Consider the following 21,865-nt stretch of genomic DNA (forward strand, 5'->3'; position numbering starts at 1 on the left):
CATGCTATATGTCCCTGTGTTCCCAAGTACGCTGCGCGCCTCGCAAAAGTCAGTCTGGCCGTGGGGTATCCTAGCACTTCATCAGCCCTCCATTGATGTGGCCGCTCCTCTCCCCTGACCGCCCCCCATCATCACACTTCAAAGGAATGCGCTCCGCTTCCCCCGCCTCCCCCACAGCAATGCCGAGAGCTTGTTGTTTATAGTCTCCATTTACCACATGTTTGTTGTGGCTTTAGTTTAGGGATTACCATTGTAACACGTGTACCCCACTGGGACTTACTGGGTCTGTTGGCCACTCACTCATTATGGCTCCGTCTAAGATGGATTCCCAGTCATGGTGTTCTAGGCTGTGGCTTGAGGGCACCGTGAGCCTTGTGTTTAATTTTGCTTCATCTTAGATTTCCGTAGATATATGTATGCTGCGCTTTGGGTTTGCCTAGATCTATCTTTAGCTCTTGCGGACTTTGTAGTGTGTTCATGAGGTTGTGCAGTAGAAAATGTTGTGTGTGTCTATGTCTTACAGACTGCTTCGTAGTCCAGCAGAAGGAACATTTGCTCTCCATGCAATGTGCTTTTATTGTCTGTCTATGACAAATTGTGTGCAGATCTGATCGGGCCGATGTTCACAGCTCTGCAGTGTGTTCAGAGAGAGCACATCCAGTCTTCAGGTCTGTAACTAGTGACTAATTCCAGCCTTGGTCGGAGTAGAGAGTATACAAATGTCAAGATCGACTTGCTAGCTGCAATGATGTCTGCCCTGCCACCATTTACTTCGGACCCTCACCTTCACACCCTCACTCACCCTCACACCCCTCACTCACTCTCACACTCTCTCACCCTCACTCACTCTCACCCTAGCTCACCCTCACCCCCTCACTCACCCTCACCCACCCCCTCACCCTCATTCACCCTCACACACCCCCTCACCCACCCTCTCACCCTACTCGTTCACCCTCTCACCAACCCTCTCACCCACCCTCCCACTCTCACACACCCTTTCACCCTCACCCTCACTCTCACCCACCCTCACCCTCACACGCCCTCACCCCCTCAAACCGCCACACACCCTCAGAACGCACACCCCCTCACCCTCACACACACCCTCCCTCCCCCTCACACCCCTCACCCTCTCCCTCACACGCCATACCCCCTCAGAACCCACACCCCCTCACCCTCACACCCTCACACATCCTCACACCCCCTCACCCTCTCACCCTCACACACCCTCACTCACCCTCTCACCCTCACTCACCCTCTCACCCTCACTCACCCTCTCACCCTCACTCACCCTCTCACCCTCACACACCCTCTCACCCTCACCCCCTAACCCTCACCCCCTAACCCTCACCCCCTAACCCTCACCCCCTAACCCCCTCACCCTCAACCCCTCACCCCCTCACCCTCACCCCCTCACCCTCACACCCTCACACCCCCTCACCCTCACACCCCCTCACCCTCACACCCCCTCACCCTCACACCCCCTCACCCTCACACCCCCTCACCCTCACACCCCCTCACCCTCACACCCCCTCACCCTCACCCCCTCACCCTCACACCCCTCACCCTCACTCCCCCTCACTCCCCCTCACTCCCCCTCACACTTACCCTCACACTTACCCTCACACACCCTCACTTACCCTCACACACCATCACCACACACCCTCACACCCTCTCACCCCCTCACCTCACGCCTCACACTGCTGCTTGCTGCACACTGCTGCACGCTGCACACTGCTGCACGCCTCACACTGCTGCACGCCTCAGACTGCTGCACGCCTCACCCTGCTGCACGCCTCACCCTGCTGCACGCCTCACCCTGCTGCACTCCTCACACTGCTGCACACCTTACACTGCTACATTACTCACACTGCTGCACGCTGCACACTGCTGCATTACTCACACTGCTGCATGCTGCACACTACTGTACGACTCACATTGCTACACGCCGCACACTGCTGCATGCTGCACACTGCTGCATTACTCACACTGCTGCATTACTCACACTGCTGCATGTTGCACACTACTGCACGACTCACACTGCTGCACGCCTCACACTGCTGCCACTGCTGCAGGCCTCACACTGCTGCAGGCCTCACAACACCACCATATCACTCTGGGACACTACCATATCACTCTGGGACACCACCACATCACTCTGGGACACCACCACATCACTCTGGGACACCACCACATCACTCTGGGACACCACCACATGACTCGGACACCACCACATGACTCGGACACCACCACATGACTCGGACACCACCACATCACTCTGGGACAGCACCACATCACTCTGGGACAGCACCACATCACTCTGGGACAGCACCACATCTCTCTGGGACAGCACCACATCTCTCTGGGACAGCACCACATCTCTCTGGGACAGCACCACATCTCTCTGGGGCAGCACCACATCACTCTGGGGCAGCACCACATCACTCTGGGGCAGCACCACATCACTCTGGGGCAGCACCACATCACTCTGGGGCAGCACCACATCACTCTGGGGCAGCACCACATCACTCTGGGGCAGCACCACATCACTCTGGGGCAGCACCACATCACTCTGGGGCAGCACCACATCACTATGGGGCAGCACCACATCACTCTGGGGCAGCACCACATCACCACTCACAGACACCACCACATCACCACTCACAGACACCACCACATCACCACTCACCGGCAACACCACATCACCACTCACAGACACCACCACATCACTCACAGACACCACCACATCACTCACAGACACCACCACATCACTCACAGACATCACTCAGACACCACCACATCACTCACAGACACCACCACATCACTCAGCCCAACCACATAATTCAGCACCACAACAGCATTGTCCTTGCTTGCTACCAACAACAATTGCCATAGCCAATAGGACTCGCTTTAGGAAAGTGTAAGCTATTGGCTTTGTAAATAAAAATGCTATTAATTTATATATTTTCAAAGCCAACACGTATTTAAAAAAAATTGTCATTTACAATACAAATAGCTCACACTTTCCTAATGCGAGACCTATTGCATTGCAAATGCTTGTTGCTTTCAGGAATCGGGAGGCGGGAGACTAGCCTTGAAATCGGTAGTCTCACGCATGAATCAGGAGGGTTGGCATGTCTGGTTAACTGATCATGTCACTTCATCACCGTACATGCTAACAAGTTCGATTTAGACTGGAGACTATATTTTTAAAGCCAGAAGTGGCTTTATTGTAACTGTCTCCTGCCCAATAGTGCCCTTATTCCAATGTTAGTAAATGGGTAAAGAAAATACATTCCCCCGATTATTTTCCCCCATTACCTCCTTTTTTGAATTTTTTTTGCCAACTAGACCCGAACCAGACAGTTACATTATACAATAAATGTTGGCATGTATGCTTCAGTTGTACGCTCGATAGCTCCGCCTTGTTAAATACTCAAGGATTGTTCTATTGATTCAATGGCTGGCGTCACCACCTTCTATCCATGGCTTTGTATGCATGGGTTGCCCCCACAGCCCACTCACTGATATACGATCCGGTTACGTAGTGTACTTGATGTTACCACTTTACTTACTTAATTTAGTTGATTATTATGTTGTTGTTTTCTTGGAGTTATCCTCTCTCTGGGTTCCCAACCATCAAAGCCTTAAGCAGAGAAGGAGGCTGTGCTAGACCTGGGCTCCTTTTATATGTAGAAATAATGTGCTTTTCTCCCTTCCACTTGTTGGTAGGACATCATCTAAGACTCTGACTACCAGTTTTTCCTATCCTGGCCTTACGTCTGAGCCATAGCTGCAGTCTTTTAAGTTTGCCTATGTGTCTCACTTACATTGTTTCTGTTTACACACGAGTGCCATTCTGCTGTCAAATGTGTGACACTTTCTCGTGAGTAAAGCAAGGCAACAAGCAGTAGTTGAACAACTCTTTGAATTTTCTATTACTGTATCTAAACATATCACACACACCCATTAACAAATGCTTAAAACTAGCCGACCTATTGGCAGTGCTAATGATTGCTATCAGTAGCAGTTCAGTGGGTAATAATTGTTTTGTTGTGAATAATTAGAAAGGAGATCATGCAGGGGAAAGACAACAGCCTTGTGAACAACATAATAACAAGAATCTTCAAACAAGTGCTGAGCCTTTCAAAAACTTCATCCCCCGCTCAAATATGACCTAAGTTTGGTCTCCAAGATCACTGAGCATTAGGGGCTGGAGCATTCATCAGGTTGTGTAACAAGTTACGTACTTCCAGAGAAGGGAGCTTGGAGGTTTTTTTGTGGAAGGAAATTTCAGCCGGTCAGCTTGGGAGATCGTACCGGTGTTATTTACAAGAATCTTTAAAACTCCTTGATGCAGAAGAAATCTGGAGGTCCAATCAATCGCAGCAGGCACTTAAAACCTACATCAAAAGAAAAGTCTGTTTCTGGTCCTTCCATTGGGACAGAGCCCAACTGGTACAACATAACCATGCCTGGTCAATCATAGCAGGGTTTAAGCCAGGGATTGTGGCGCCTCATATGTCTTGCACTCACTCAGTGATGTGGAAAAAAAGATTTTGGCCCTCAGAATGAGCAAATGGCCATTTTTGTATCACTTGCCACGTTGGCGCCGCACAAATACCAACATGATGTGCAGGGGGTGTCGGAGCAGTTAGGAAACAATCGAGCACTTGGTATGTCTTTGCCCTGAACTTCTTAATGATTGGAAGATTTTGCTAAAGGGCGAATGGAACAAACTCTGAATTCGCACTTGTCGACAATCTATCCTTGCATCTATGAATCTGGACAATCCACTGCTTAATATACGGTTCACCAAGTTTGTCAAAAGAGCAGTAAAAAGACTTTTAAACTGCGAGAGCCAGCAAGCAAATAACTCTTAATCCATGACAGGGAGACCTAAGCCAGATGGTGTTTTTGTTGATCTATTTACTTCACTGTACTATTTGACAGTGGTCGAATATGGCACCTTGCACATTGTTTACTTATTGTCCTCTGTCTTGTGCGACCTTGGAACCTTTAATTATTATATGTAGGGGTTCTACTTATTTACAAATAGAATTGCACTATTACCGGCTTAGCTATCAGCTTCTTAATATGACTAATGTCTTGTCCCATGGCCTTAGTCGATGCCAAAACTAGAACGGATCACCCCAGCTCTCAATTGTTTCTTAAATGTTTCTTAAATAGGGCCAATTGTCTAGATGAAGTTTACATTTTAACAGCATGAACAAATATAGGTTATTAGGTTTTTTAACGATTATTTACTGGTGAACTTGATATCCTTCTATTACTTACCATTTGCTGCAACGGTATTAATGTATTAAATGGTCCCATTAAGGCGGATTTTAAAAAAGCAAGAGGAAATAATTTAAGCAATGACACAGGAGTTTAGTTAACGCTTGTTTACTACCCTATGTGTAAATATTTTAGCAATTGTTCGATATACGTTTTTTTATTGATGCACGCCCATTATTGAAATGATTTTTACTAATCAAACAATAAAGTATTCATTCATTCAGAATGGAGAATGTTTAAGTTCTGAGAATATTAGAGTGTGCATTATAAACAATTAAGTCTGTGGAACGAGTAGTTGTCTTCAGTGTCAGTCTCTCCTGTTCTTCCCGTCACACCACTTTCCTCTGCAGACTCGCACTCTACTAGCCACTTATCCCCTTTTTCTACATACATGTTTATGAAATTGTCCATCTAACTATCTCACACATCATCAAAACAACAGTCCCTTGCGCACGCTGACAGTATATATTATGTATCATTGAATAGAAATCCTTAGCCAACACTTGTTTCGGTGCGCTTAATTGATGTTCGCAGCAACTTCCTCAAGGTCACGAAACAAAGTGTATAGAAGTTGGGAGTAAAATATATCCATCACTAACATCAGATGTCCGTTACCCTTTGTGACGATATGTTTATGGCTAAGGATCTCGAGATTAAACTGAAGTGACTGTTTCAACGGAGGAACAACATTTTTTTTTATTATTGTCAATGATACATAATATATACTGTCGGCGTGTGCAGGGGATTGTTTTGGATTATCAGTGGTTATACACACATTGGGGAGGAGGGTGGCTCTCCCCACCCTTACTCACTTACAATCATAATTGTACACTAGTATATACTCGCTGCGTATTTCTCAGGATCGCCATTACCTACACAATCCACCGACCAAGACGTCTCACACATCATCGCCTTCCTCCTCACCACTGTCCTTTCACTCTTTCTGGATGTACTTCCTTGTGTTGCCCCTTAGGCATGCTCTATCACACTCTCTCCTCACCTCGAAATACAGCAGTATGTTGTCTGCTCTGTGCCTTCTTCACATAAAATGGTAATTACAATTGGCACAATTGTGACAGTCTATCTGTGCACTGAGCATAGAGGCCAAGGATTGAACTAGCATGTAGTGGAAACAACTTTATAAACCACTGATGAGCACTGTGAAAACACGTTCATGGACTTCACCCTCAAATCCACAGCTTTCAGTCTTGCTCTGTCATACAGACTCACCCATAATCTGAATTTACCCGGACACTAAGAGGCCACTCAGTTCACAGTTATTCACTATACAAGAATCCTATGTTGCATGGAAATAAATTACAAAAACACATCTGGTAAAAATATTTACTCTTATGGAATGCAAGATGAAGTAAAACTTGAAGTGTAAACAGGACTGCATTGCTCATATGGATTACTTACGATAAGCATTGGCAAACCTATCTGGGGCAACTGCATGGTTGGTTAATAATCCCAGCTACATTCTGGGTGTCTTTGCCTGGATGCTGCTGCTTGAGTGTTCTGTTGGCCTCAGAATCTCAGGCTTGAGGTCTGAGAAGGGCATAGACCAAAAAGCTCCTTGAATGGCTGGCCCTTGTGGTGCAGTGTTAGACCTGTCAGCCCTTTGGGTGGTCCCTCCTTATTTTTTTTCCTTCCCTTTTTGCCTTCCATTTTCTTTTTGTCTACTACATTTTGGTGTGGTGGCCTTAGGTCTCTGGGCGCCTCATCACTGCTAACCAGTGCTGAGGCGCAGGTGCGCCTTGCCTAAAATGGTGGCCTAGATAAGCTTTCGAAGATGGTTGCCCTGTCAGGAGTTACCTCAGAGCTTTGGCCCATAGGATAGCATTAAGGTAATCTAGAACCTTCTGGCCCACTCTAGTGACCTGGGGCTAGGCTATATAAGGGAGGACACTGGGCGGCCATTTTGTGCACTGTTGGGCTGGCTGGAGTACAGGCTGTTGCGTTAGGGGGATAGGGCACTGAGAGGGTTGACTACTCCTAGGGGCTGCTTCCTTGCCGCTGTCATCGCCCCCTTCCCATAGACCTGGCCCTGCCCTAGATATTAATCAATTTAATCTTGCCCTGGTATCTCCACATTAAGGAAGGGGGCTGTCACCCCCCACTGGATTGTCCCCGAGCAACTGTTGGAGCTCGTGCTGATTGAAGAGTACTGCTCCTTTGAACTGTGGTGGTGAGTGCTGCCCTGAGGGTACTGGCTAGCTGCGTCCCTAAAACAAAGACTGTGAAGAACTTGCCCCCCTTAGCGTCACAGCTGCTGTCGGGGTTACTGCCAGGTGGTAGATAGCAAATGCCTGCCCAGACTTACCTGTTCTAAAGAGCGCTGGGAGGACTCACCACCGCTGATCCCTTTGAATGTTTTCGCTGGGGCGCTGCTGTAGAGGGTGGTTGCCTGCCCTGTGTCATCGGGCTAGGAGCTCCATGAGGCTTTGGTGTGTGGAATTGGGGCACTGCGACTCCCTCCCAGAGTGGGGAAACGGCAATTGGGGCGACGCCTGCGCGGCCGCCCCTCTCTGAGGAGATCTTCGCTGAGGGGGCGGCGCTGCATCGAAGTGTCCTCTCTCCCGCGCAGGCCCAGTGGAAGGCTTGGCTTCTTCGCGGAGGAGGCGGCGCTGCATCGAAATGTCCTCTCTCCCTCTCAGGCGCAGTGGAAGGCTTGTCTTCTTAGGGAGGAGGCAGCGCTGCATTGAAGTGTCCTCTCTCCAGCGCAGGCCCAGTGTGAAGCCTTGTCTTACCGGCGAGGGGGCAGATACTTTCACCGGGAGTCTATTGGTGAGGGTGTAAGCTCCCCAAGCTGCCTGTGACGGCTAAAACTGCCAATAATAACTTCAAGCCCACAAGTAAGCAGGGATTTGGGGCTGGTGCGGGACACAAACTCTGAGAAATCTCTACTGGGCCTAGTGGTTGGCCTTCTTCCCTGATCCTTGGTAGAAGATGTAATGTGAGCCAGGGGAGCTTAAACCAGTAAAACCACTCTACTGGATTTAGGGTCCTGCCATTCATAGAACTACTGCTGGTCCTTTACTACAACTAATCAGAAGCCAGGGATTTGTAGGTTACCAGATCAAGTACATGTTTACTGGCTGAAATTAATGCATGTTCTTGTTTCACTGGGAGTACATGATTCTGGCTCCTGTTATATTAACGCATATACCAGCCTTACCAAAAAGAGAGATGAAATACTGTTTCCTTACTGAAGTAATGCACAATCTTGCTTCACTGAATAGATGCATATTTCTTGCTGCTTGTCTTATTTAAACTGCAAAGTGACTACCTGTAAATTGGAGTATCAAGTGGATTTGCTGAGCTCATTTTCTCTTGGAGAAAAGGTTCTTTAGCTAAATGCAATGCTGTGCACTTATTGATGCAGATAAACATATGGGGAAGTGCTTAATGTGTTAAAGTTATACATTACTAATGGAGTGAACTAATTTTAGGAATTTGATAAAGCATTCCATTCTTTTCTAACAAGGTGTGGTGTCATTTTTGGTGGAGGTCGCTGGGTTGCTGTGGTGAGTGTGACGCAAGTACAACACAGTTGCCTTGGAGTTAGGCCTTACCCCTTAATGCCAAGCTACCCTAGTCAGACCGGTAACCCCGGGTCCAACACAGAGTACTTGGCTGAGCATTGGCCCTGATAGCATCATGCACCATGAAAGCTCACTCTCAAGAGCTTGAATGACATTGTGATAATTGATTCTAGGACGTCTCAGAACATATGCACTGTGACTTGTTGAGAGGCAGAGGAGGTTTTCATGGCAACTCTTGTCTATCCTGGCTCACCCTGCAGTAATTGAAGCAAATGTGTTCTGATTGTACCCAAAACATGCTGAAAGCAAAGTGCCTCAAGCAGTGTTCAGAGTAAGCCAGCAGCTGACGGCAGAAGCGGACGGCTTGCCCTATGCTTCGCGTGCTGCTAGTGCTAGTGTGTATGTGATTACCCTTATTTTAACAACGTACTTTTTAACTTTTGTTGCACCGTGGCATCATCGTATTTTTATCTTGTGTTGCACGAATTTAGAGCTCTTCGTTTAGCGTGTGTCACTTACCGCGCTACAGCTGGGTGAAGTTGCCTTGCACCTCCCTGGTCCACCGCAGCCTTAGAGGGCTGATTGATGTGGAGGGAGCACTGCTTTGGCCCGGCCTGTGGGGTTTGATTTCTCTTCTTGGTTGCCATCCCACGGCCGCCATCTTGTCAGTGAGGTGGACTAGTCTTTTCCTCTCCCGGTCTTGGTCGCAAGGCTCCCTATTAAATCTTCCATGACGCGGGAGCGCAGCAGACGCGCGCAGCAGGCGTGCAGGCGGCGCGCCAAAGGCAAGCCCGTCTGCCCCTGTCCGCGCCTGGTCGCTGGACACGCTGGTGGTTCTCAGGCAGGAACGCTAAGCTACACTAGAGAACACTTGATGCCCATTGGCCAGAGTAGCGGTCCTTGTGTCCTGCATCTAGGGATTGACCAGGTAGGTCCTGTTTGTTGCCCTACTTGTGGATATAGGGTTTAATCCCCAGGGGCTCCTGTTCCTCCTAGACCTACCGCAAAAATCTTGCTTCTGAATGTTCGCTCATTGGTAAAGCATTATATGGAGGTCTTTGACCTCATTGAAGATGAGTCGCCGGACGTGTTGTTTATTACTGAAACTTGGCTGACAGATACCTCAGTGGCTGAACCTGGTCTTGCCCTTCCCTGGGGTTTAGTATTCTCACCATCAATAGGGAGTCCAGAGGTGGGGGTATTGCAGTAATTTTTAAAACTTGCTTCTCCTGTACTTTTGTCAAGGAGGAGGTAGCTGGGTGCGAATGCGCCTGTTTTTTCATCTCCTTTAGTGCTCACTCCTCAATTTCTGGCCTTCTTGTTTATCGACCCCGGGGGCTAGCGATGACTGTAAGGCAGCCATTATCGATGCCGCCGGCTCTCTGGCACTTAAGGCATCAAACTTCTGCCTGATCGGGGACCTCATTCTTCACTTTGACCATCCCAATGATCCCGTAATCAGCAGCATGCTCGCTGATTCGCGGCCTATCAATTAAAACAGTCGGTAGTGGGCCCCACGCACTTAGCTGGACATTTACTTGATCCTGTGTTTTCTAACATCCCTGCTCTTCTGGTCAAGACACCCAGCCCTATGTGTTGGACTCACCATTTTTTATTACTTTCTTTGTCCCCCTCTCCATGAGCACTCCCAGAGCCTGCCTTAAGGCCACTCTTAGACGTTGCTGGCATAAACTTAATATAATAGATTTATGCTCTACTCTGACATCCTCTCTCCCTGTCTTAGACACTAACCCCGAACAAGCCTACAACGCACTGTGGGATTGGATACTTCAGGCTCTAGACTCCCTGATCCCTGCCCAACGGTCTATGGGCTGCTGCTCTAAATCAAATCCCTGGTTTGATGACTCTGGCTGCCTTACGCAGCTCCTGTAAAAAGCTTGAACGTGCTTGGAGAAAGGCATATGACCTGGAGACAAAAAAACCCTATCGGGAAGCTATTAAACGTTACCACAGGGCTATACACCAGGCCCAATATGCCTTTCTCGCCAATGAGATAAAGTCCAGCAATAATCCGGTCAAAAGTAGCTTTAAATTACTTCATGACTTCAAAACTAGGAAAGATCCTGCCACAACATGTATTACGTCTGAACAAAAATGTGATAATCTAGCCTCTTTTTTTTACTCAGAAAGTCGAGACTATTTATAAATCTTTTACCACTGTCCCGACAGACCTTTCTCCCTCCACTATCTGTCGGCCTACTACTACTCTTGCTGTTATCCCTCCTATGGCCCACAACAAATTCCTTAAGTTGAGTAAGAGGGTTAAATCTGGCTCCCGATCGACCCTATGAAAGTGGCCCAATTCAGAGACGCCTTATCTGTGCTATTGCCACCTATGTACCAGATTATAAACTCCTCCTTTAGTACAGGAGTGGTGCCCATGTCTTGGAAAACTGCTAGTTGAAAAAAACCTTCTCTGGACCCTGCTAAGCCAGAACATTTTCGCCCCATATCACTCCTACCCTGGGTCGCTAAAATTGCCGAAGCCCACTCTAATAACATTCTTTCTAGAAATCTGAGCAACTCTGGCGCATTAGACCGCACCCAGAGCGGGTTCCGCTCAGGCCATAGCATGAGACTGCACTAATAGCAGTATGCGAACATCTACGCACTATCCTGGATGAGGGCCAGACTGCGGCGCTTATCCTGCTCGACCCCAGTGTGGCGTTCGATACGGTCTCCCATAAGATTCTTTTGCGCTGCTTGGAGGAGGTGATAGGGCCGGCCCTGGAGTGGCTCCGTTCTTTTCTCTCAGATAGAGCATTCCAGGTCATGGCTCCCCCCTTCCTCTCCAATGCCCATGCCATCAAGCAGGGGGTTCCTCAGGGCTCGGCTCTTTGCCCGGTCCTGTTCAACCTCTACGTTCAACCGCTGGCGGCGGTAGCAAGAGACCATGGTCTGTCCATGATTTTGTACGCTGACGATACTCAGCTGGTGGTGGCCCTTTCCGAAGACTACACTCGGGCTGCCGCTCAGTTCCAGGCTGGTCTTGCACCGGTCGCTCAGTGGATGACCACGAACTGCTTACAACTCAATGCCTACAAATCAGAGGTACTATTGGTAGGGAAAGATAAGGGATTGTGGAGCAAACACTGGTGGCCTAATTCCATGGGTGGTGCCCCCACTCCTAAATCGGCAGTGAAAAACCTGGGGATCTGGTTTGATACCAAGCTGGATTTTCAAGAACATACCAAGAAGATCGCTGGTTCTTGCTTCGGTCTTCTCCGAGGTCTTCGCCCCATACTTGGTTTCTTTGACCCTCCCACCCTCCAGCTGATAGTCCAAGCTACTATCCTGTCCAGGCTAGACTATTCCAATTCACTTCTACTGGGAGCCAATAAGGCGGAAGTCATGTGCCACTCAAGAGTGCAGAACACAGCTGCTCGTGTTCTCTTGCGACACTCTAGAACGTGCTCTGTGACAGATGCTTTGCGACGGCTGCACTGGCTGCCTGTGCCTCGGAGGATTCAGTTCAAAGCCCTATGTTTAACCTTCAAAATTATAAAAAAATCTTCCCCTGAGATTCTGTCCAACTTACTGATCCCCTATGTACCTACACGCCAGCTACGCTTGGTCGAGCACTGCCTTGTCACGGTGCCCCGGGTAAAGCGACTTAGAGCTGGGGGTCGGTCCTTTCGCTACCTTGCTGCCAAATTATGGAACTCTCTTCCTGTGCAGATCCGCCGCTTACACTGTCTTCTGTCTTTTCGTAAAGCTATTAAAACTTTTCTATTTCCCGGGGACTAGTCTCTACTCTCGGGCCTAGCTTCTGCACTCTGTTGGCTAGATTTGAAGCGCCGGGATGCCTCTTTGCTGAGGCATCTGTTGCGCTATATAAAATTTCCAAATAAATAAAATAAAATAAATATACAAGACAAATGTTTTTAAATGTGGTAACGTGGGGACACGCACTAAAATGTGTTAAAATAACCTTTGATGTATGGTACTAATGCTGTCTAACCTATACCAACTTTTTAAACCACATATTTTAAAAAACACGGTTATATAGATCTGTAAAACCGGTCATGCAGGTGGGAACTGACAGGGAGTGCTTTGGATGGGAGAGAGACCAGCAACTCGATAATTGTACCCACCATCATTGTGGCCAACTTTCCTTAATTCAGAGAGAGACACTTTATTTGGACCAAAAAATCTTCATATTTTTCAACCATATATTTTTGAAAATGATAAATGTTGGCTGGCGTTTCTACCATACACCTCAATTGTACATCCACTAGACTTGTATCTGTGTTTTATTGATTGCATGTGTTTTAGTTCATTTTTTTTGATTGATCACTCATTTTTAAATTTGCTTTGTATTTTTTTATTAAACAGAACATTTCTTAAGAGAGTTTAAAGAAACTATGGGCCGGATTATGAGTTTAGTGCAGCTCTGCTGCACCAAACCTGCGCAAGTACCACCAGTCGTATTACGAGTGGAACTAGTGTAACACGAGTTCATCTCGTAATACGGTTGGCGGTTCTTTGCCTTTCCCATGGCAGTGCCTGGAAAACGGGCACCACAATGGGAACGGCAAAAAAGTTCCAGCACTTCTTGAATCGTGACGTCCATGCCATGCTGGAACTTTATAACAAGAAAATTACAAAAAACAATTTGATGGACAGAATGTAGATCAATGTCTTACATTCACCCCAGTACAAGGATCTGGGCCTAAATCCATCGTTTTTTGCACTCCACACCACCCTGGGTCAGATAATGGCTTTATGCAAATCAGCTCTGACCCTGTGCCCCATGGGAACAGTCCAGTCCGAACTACAACAGCCATATCTTTCCCAGACCGGAATCAAGCATCCGAGGACCGGACCGGTTTCGAGGTAACACCTCTCATCAGCCCGGCTAGCTTGACTCCAGTGGTGTGGAGGCTCTGGGACCCACGTCTGAGCTACCCCAGTACACTCGGGGAGAAAATTACAAAAAACAATTTGATGGACAGAATGTAGATCAATGTCTTACATTCACCCCAGTACAAGGATCTGGGCCTAAATCCATCGTTTTTTGCACTCCACACCACCCTGGGTCAGATAATGGCTTTATGCAAATCAGCTCTGACCCTGTGCCCCATGGGAACAGTCCAGTCCGAACTACAACAGCCATATCTTTCCCAGACCGGAATCAAGCATCCGAGGACCGGACCGGTTTCGAGGTAACACCTCTCATCAGCCCGGCTAGCTTGACTCCAGTGGTGTGGAGGCTCTGGGACCCACGTCTGAGCTACCCCAGTACACTCAGGGAGAAAATTACAAAAAACAATTTGATGGACAGAATGTAGATCAATGTCTTACATTCACCCCAGTACAAGGATCTGGGCCTAAATCCATCGTTTTTTGCACTCCACACCACCCTGGGTCAGATAATGGCTTTATGCAAATCAGCTCTGACCCTGTGCCCCATGGGAACAGTCCAGTCCGAACTACAACAGCCATATCTTTCCCAGACCGGAATCAAGCATCCGAGGACCGGACCGGTTTCGAGGTAACACCTCTCATCAGCCCGGCTAGCTTGACTCCAGTGGTGTGGAGGCTCTGGGACCCACGTCTGAGCTACCCCAGTACACTCAGGGAGAAAATTACAAAAAACAATTTGATGGACAGAATGTAGATCAATGTCTTACATTCACCCCAGTACAAGGATCTGGGCCTAAATCCATCGTTTTTTGCACTCCACACCACCCTGGGTCAGATAATGGCTTTATGCAAATCAGCTCTGACCCTGTGCCCCATGGGAACAGTCCAGTCCGAACTACAACAGCCATATCTTTCCCAGACCGGAATCAAGCATCCGAGGACCGGACCGGTTTCGAGGTAACACCTCTCATCAGCCCGGCTAGCTTGACTCCAGTGGTGTGGAGGCTCTGGGACCCACGTCTGAGCTACCCCAGTACACTCAGGGAGAAAATTACAAAAAACAATTTGATGGACAGAATGTAGATCAATGTCTTACATTCACCCCAGTACAAGGATCTGGGCCTAAATCCATCGTTTTTTGCACTCCACACCACCCTGGGTCAGATTATGGCTTTATGCAAATCAGCTCTGACCCTGTGCCCCATGGGAACAGTCCAGTCCGAACTACAACAGCCATATCTTTCCCAGACCGGAATCAAGCATCCGAGGACCGGACCGGTTTCGAGGTAACACCTCTCATCAGCCCGGCTAGCTTGACTCCAGTGGTGTGGAGGCTCTGGGACCCACGTCTGAGCTACCCCAGTACACTCAGGGAGAAAATTACAAAAAACAATTTGATGGACAGAATGTAGATCAATGTCTTACATTCACCCCAGTACAAGGATCTGGGCCTAAATCCATCGTTTTTTGCACTCCACACCACCCTGGGTCAGATAATGGCTTTATGCAAATCAGCTCTGACCCTGTGCCCCATGGGAACAGTCCAGTCCGAACTACAACAGCCATATCTTTCCCAGACCGGAATCAAGCATCCGAGGACCGGACCGGTTTCGAGGTAACACCTCTCATCAGCCCGGCTAGCTTGACTCCAGTGGTGTGGAGGCTCTGGGGCCCACGTCTGAGCTACCCCAGTACACTCAGGGAGAAAATTACAAAAAACAATTTGATGGACAGAATGTAGATCAATGTCTTACATTCACCCCAGTACAAGGATCTGGGCCTAAATCCATCGTTTTTTGCACTCCACACCACCCTGGGTCAGATAATGGCTTTATGCAAATCAACTCTGACCCTGTGCCCCATGGGAACAGTCCAGTCCGAACTACAACAGCCATATCTTTCCCAGACCGGAATCAAGCATCCGAGGACTGGACCGGTTTCGAGGTAACACCTCTCATCAGCCCGGCTAGCTTGACTCCAGTGGTGTGGAGGCTCTGGGACCCACGTCTGAGCTACCCCAGTACACTCAGGGAGAAAATTACAAAAAACAATTTGATGGACAGAATGTAGATCAATGTCTTACATTCACCCCAGTACAAGGATCTGGGCCTAAATCCATCGTTTTTTGCACTCCACACCACCCTGGGTCAGATAATGGCTTTATGCAAATCAACTCTGACCCTGTGCCCCATGGGAACAGTCCAGTCCGAACTACAACAGCCATATCTTTCCCAGACCGGAATCAAGCATCCGAGGACCGGACCGGTTTCGAGGTAACACCTCTCATCAGCCCGGCTAGCTTGACTCCAGTGGTGTGGAGGCTCTGGGACCCACGTCTGAGCTACCCCAGTACACTCAGGGAGAAAATTACAAAAAACAATTTGATGGACAGAATGTAGATCAATGTCTTACATTCACCCCAGTACAAGGATCTGGGCCTAAATCCATCGTTTTTTGCACTCCACACCGCCCTGGGTCGGATAATGGCTTTATGCAAATCAGCTCTGACCCTGTGCCCCATGGGAACAGTCCAGACCGAACTACAACAGCCATATCTTTCCCAGACCGGAATCAAGCATCCGAGGACCGGACCGGTTTCGAGGTAACACCTCTCATCAGCCCGGCTAGCTTGACTCCAGTGGTGTGGAGGCTCTGGGACCCACGTCTGAGCTACCCCAGTACACTCAGGGAGAAAATTACAAAAAACAATTTGATGGACAGAATGTAGATCAATGTCTTACATTCACCCCAGTACAAGGATCTGGGCCTAAATCCATCGTTTTTTGCACTCCACACCACCCTGGGTCAGATAATGGCTTTATGCAAATCAGCTCTGACCCTGTGCCCCATGGGAACAGTCCAGTCCGAACTACAACAGCCATATCTTTCCCAGACCGGAATCAAGCATCCGAGGACCGGACCGGTTTCGAGGTAACACCTCTCATCAGCCCGGCTAGCTTGACTCCAGTGGTGTGGAGGCTCTGGGACCCACGTCTGAGCTACCCCAGTACACTCAGGGAGAAAATTACAAAAAACAATTTGATGGACAGAATGTAGATCAATGTCTTACATTCACCCCAGTACAAGGATCTGGGCCTAAATCCATCGTTTTTTGCACTCCACACCACCCTGGGTCAGATTATGGCTTTATGCAAATCAGCTCTGACCCTGTGCCCCATGGGAACAGTCCAGTCCGAACTACAACAGCCATATCTTTCCCAGACCGGAATCAAGCATCCGAGGACCGGACCGGTTTCGAGGTAACACCTCTCATCAGCCCGGCTAGCTTGACTCCAGTGGTGTGGAAGCTCTGGGACCCACGTCTGAGCTACCCCAGTACACTCAGGGAGAAAATTACAAAAAACAATTTGATGGACAGAATGTAGATCAATGTCTTACATTCACCCCAGTACAAGGATCTGGGCCTAAATCCATCGTTTATAACAAAGCATAGCATAACAAAACATAACAAAACATAGCATGGCTTAACAAAACATAACAAAACATATAATAGCATAGCAAAACACAGCATAGCATACCAAACACAGCAAAACATAGCATAGCATAACAAAACATAGCATAGCAAAACAAAGCATAGCATAATAAAACCCAACAAAGCATAGCATAGCATAACAAAGCATAGCATAGCAGAACAAAGCATAGCAGAACAAAGCATAGCAGAACAAAGCATAGCAGAACAAAGCATAGCAGAGCAAAACATAGCATAACAAAACATAGCATAGCATAACAAAACATAGCATAGCATAACAAAGCATAGCCTAGCAAAACACAACAAAACATAGCATAGCATAACAAAACACAACAAAACATAGCATAGCGTAACAAAGCATAGGATAGCAAAACTAAACATAGCATAGCATAATTAAACAAAGCTTCGGATAGCAAAACAAAACATAGTATAGCATAACAAAACATAGCATAACAAAACACAACAAAACAGCATAGCTTAACAAAACAAAACATAGCATGGCTGAACAAAACATAATAGCATAGCAAAACACAGCATAGCATACCAACACAACAAAACATAGCATAGCATAACAAAACATAGCATAGCAAAACAAAGCATAGCATAATAAAACACAACAAAACATAGCATAGCATAAGCAAAACATAGCATAGCATAACAAAGCATGGCATAGCATAGCATAACATAGCATAGCAAAACATAGCATAGCATAGCATAACAAAACATAGCATAGCATAACAAAACAGCATGGCATAGCATCACAAAACAAAACATAGGATAGCAAAACAAAACATAGCATAGCATACAGCATCACTCAGCACCACCACAGCATCACTCTGTGCAACCATTCAACAACAACTGGTTCAAATATGTTATCTCTATGTTTCAAGCTTTATTACAAATGTAACAAAAAGATGTTAATATTTGACATATGTTCTTGGATTTTCGTCACAATAAAATACACTGAACATAATCTCCACAAATGTTATTTACAAAAGTTTAAGCTATTGCCATTATAAATTACAATAACTTTTATTTAAGTATTAATTATTAAAAAAAATTAAAAACCATTGTTATTTGTAATATCAATACATGTAAGTCACGTAAATACAACACATATTGCAATACAAATGCTATAGGTGTCACATTTGCGAAAGTTCTAACTATTGGCATGGTAAATGACAAAGCTATTAATTTCGCTATTTTCAAAAACAAAACCTAAATTAAAAAATTGTCATTTACAATACCAATAGCTCAAACTTTCCTAATACGAGACCTATTGCATATCAAATGCTTGTTTATGAGGTGATACTCACACCAGTCAAGAATTGGGAGCAGTTAGTTGTGCAGTTATTTCTACGGTGATGCACTCACCTCCTGTCCTGACTTGTGCATACTGATCTTCACAAGGTTCTGTACAGAGGGAATCTTTTTCCTTCTGGAGTTTTCATTTTTGTTATTGTATTAATTACTTAAATAAGGAGATAAAATGTGTGCTCAGATATTTTCACTTACGCCCGCTAAGCCATTTCTTCCTAAATCTGGAGAATCTGCTATGAAAAGGCCTGATTTAAAGAACTATTTTGTGAACTACATTTCAGGTACGGAAGAGGAAAGTGGGGATGAGTTCCCTAGTGTTAGGAAGAATTTTTTGTTTCTTCACAGCCTTGGTCTGGAGGGCTACAGGTATATAATGAGATGGTGAAGAAAGACAGGGAGGCTGAGGACACTGATGTTTTTAAACACACATTAGAAGACCTGAATAGTAACTATATATAGACCTGTAGTTTGCGCAGCAGTTGATAAGTATGATTTTTCTCAACGGAAGCAGAGCAAAACTGAACCTGTGGAAGTCCCAGCACTTAAAAAATGAGCAATTAATGGCAAATTTGGACAATTACATAATGAAATAATACGTGATCAGATCTTTATACACACACAATTAATATCAGTTTGCAAGAAAAATTGGGAGTTTGTTGAGATGCTTCCCTTAATGAAATCATAGCCATTGTTAAAAAAGCTGAGATGTCCAAGAGATGTGCTAAAGCCGCAAAAAAATAAGGTGAAGTCTATGTAAGGTCCTCAGGTCTAATAAGAGTTCTGGTGTTAAGAGTGGGAACAAAAAGATGGTTCCCAATTTCGCACCAAACAAGAACCGCATTGACAATTGTCCAGTTTTCTTTAGGTGCGGCAATAAAGGACATATGGCAAGAGATAAAAATTGCCTAGCAATCAAATCCAAATGTTCTTCGTGTGAAATATATGGGCATTTTCCCAAGGTTTGTAGAAAAAAATTAGCAAATCTACAGTCAAATGTGGCCTGGGTAATCCAGATGCCTCGGTTGATGAAGGGAATGATTCGGAGTGTGAGGATTGCATTTGACAAAGTAGTGCTGGGGCTTGATGATCTATGAAGAAAAAACCTTCTTGTTGTATGAAGATTGGTGGTGTTGATATAGAGATTATTGTTGATTCTGGGTCCCCATATACACTTGGGCAACTTAGTGTGTGGGAAAGTAAGTTTGCACACATTTTGTGTGATTATGTATTGCCTCACATCTTTTATAATACCCTTTGGTTGCTACAGATTTGTCCGTATGCCATTTGGCCTAGCGTCGGTGGCTGCTGTTTTCCAGCAGTTGATGCTCAAGCTTTTTGGTGATCTCAAAGGGGTCACCTATTTTCAAGATGATATACTCATTATGGGGAAAAATAAAGAGGAACACGACATGAGATTGTGAGAAGTGTTGGGTAGATTAACAGAAAGCGGGCTGACTGAGGAATTAAAAAAATGTAAGTTTGCTGTAAGATCAGTAACATATTTAGGACACGAGGTTGAAAAATAAGGGCAGTCCTCCCGTTAAGGACTTGGTAAAGGCAATCAGATTAGCACCTACTCCCAATTCTAAGGAGGAGATTAGATTATTCCTAGGCCTTGCAGAATTTTACAGCACGTTTCTGAAGAATTTTGCTGCTAAAACTCATGGGTTATGGCAGCTTTTGAAAGTGAGAAAGGAATTTATTTAGAATGTAGCAGTAGACCAGTAATTTGTCAGGATTAAACGCAACATTTTTACCGCAGTTCCCCTACAGGAATTTGCTAATTTTGCACAGAGTGTCCTTACCACTGACACCAATGGCAAAGGCAGGTACACAACACTGCAACTGTCAGTGTAGTTTATGGAAACTCTCAGTTTAGCCTCACCCAGAGAAGGATATTCCATCCATGTGGACTCAAGACGGTGCAAGAAGCACGGGGCTGAGCCGGAAGCCGCCGGAGATCAGACGGTGCAAGGAGCACACGGGGCTGAGCCGGGTCTGCAGCTGGGAGCGGGGGAGCGGTGGGAGTCGCCTGAGCGGTGAGACTGGGCAGGACTTGCTACTTCTCACGGAGCCGATGAGAACTTATCATTGACTGTGGGGCTGCGGAGACACCTCTCCGCGAGCTGCAGGCTGGGTTGGTGTTACGTCTGTGGCGGAGGTAGGAGATTGGGACTAGTTCTTTCCCAGCAGAGTGAGGGCTGGGCGCTAAAGGACAGTGTGTTCTTGTCGGCGTTCTCTTAGCGGTTTGCTAATTGCTCAGAACCACAAGGGCTAAAGGTTTTGGTTCAGCCAGGAAGGTGTGTGAGCTCCATGTAGCCGAGCTGGGCTACCTGAGTGGTCTTTCCTTCCCGGGAGTGGGTTGATGATTTAATCGGATAACTGATAACGGATTTCGGCTACCAGCAGCGCCATACCAGCCATACCTGCACTGCCAGAAGGAGATCAGGGCGTGTGATAGTGCTGAGATGCTGCAAGAGAACCTGTGAGATCTGAAAGGTGCAGTGAGGTGAGAGGAGTGGTGAGCTCACCCGGATCAAGGAGCAGGAACCCGTTAATGCGATTATTTTGCAGTAGCCGGTTCTAGGGCCCGGAGCCAGTGATAGAGGCTATTTTAGAGGCTATTTTTGGGGTCTGGTGAAGGAGTTCACTTTGAAAGGGCTGGTGAGCCCCAAAGCCTGTTTTCACCACATTGGGGGCCAATACCGGCGGACAGCACCTTCGGCACCACACGAGGCACTGCGAGGCACTGCTCAGTCCCCCAGCAGCCTCTTCATCTGCATACGGTGCGGGAGGCGACACCACTGCATCAGCACACCCACAGTGCCATGGGCGGGCCCGTCATCGCCAGGAAGTGGCAGGGTAGGGCCACCCCCCCCCCCCCCCCTTGGCTTTTCTTGGACCCTCTTCGTGATATGCATAGTGCATAACCAGCAGGTAGTGCCAGCAATCTGTAAGTAGGAAAATCGTTACCAGTTTAATCATTTGGGTTTATCATAGAGCCCCTATACGACTTTGCCGTGCCTGTATTCCTGGAAACAACTGAGTCGCAAAGGAGAGCAAGTTTTAATCAAACATACCTGGTGACCCGGTGACCCAGATAGGGGCTACGTGTCCAAAGAGATGGGCAGGAAAAAAGTGGTAGCTAGTAAGCAACTAGCGACTGATCCATTAACTCCATGGCTGCTAAGGCAATTCCCCTCCTGTGCTGGAAATTGCTATTTTCTATTGTTTCATGACGAGCTGGGCTCGTCATCAGTGTGCGAGGAGGCTACACCATGACGAGCCCAGCTCGTCATGAGCGTGGAAGGGGTTAAACAAACCCAAG

The 21,865-nt window shown here is 47.0% G+C and overlaps 1 protein-coding gene across 6 annotated transcripts in view; it reads left to right on the forward strand.

Annotated features, from left to right (window-relative positions):
- The window catches only part of LOC147705726 (structure-specific endonuclease subunit slx1-like), a 320,040-nt gene that overhangs the window by 5,827 nt on the left and 292,348 nt on the right, over positions 1 to 21,865 (forward strand). Inside the window, exon 2 of one of the 6 annotated variants that reach the window (XM_086932163.1) lies at positions 524 to 668. The exons of the other annotated variants lie outside the window; for them this stretch is intronic. The gene's annotated coding sequence lies outside the window, so the exon portion shown is untranslated. The remainder of the gene's footprint in view (positions 1 to 523; positions 669 to 21,865) is intronic. 6 annotated transcript variants of the gene reach the window in all.

The sequence above is a fragment of the Lissotriton vulgaris genome, chromosome 7, assembly GCF_964263255.1.
Source record: "Lissotriton vulgaris chromosome 7, aLisVul1.2, whole genome shotgun sequence".
In the NCBI taxonomy this organism is placed as follows: domain Eukaryota; kingdom Metazoa; phylum Chordata; class Amphibia; order Caudata; family Salamandridae; genus Lissotriton; species Lissotriton vulgaris.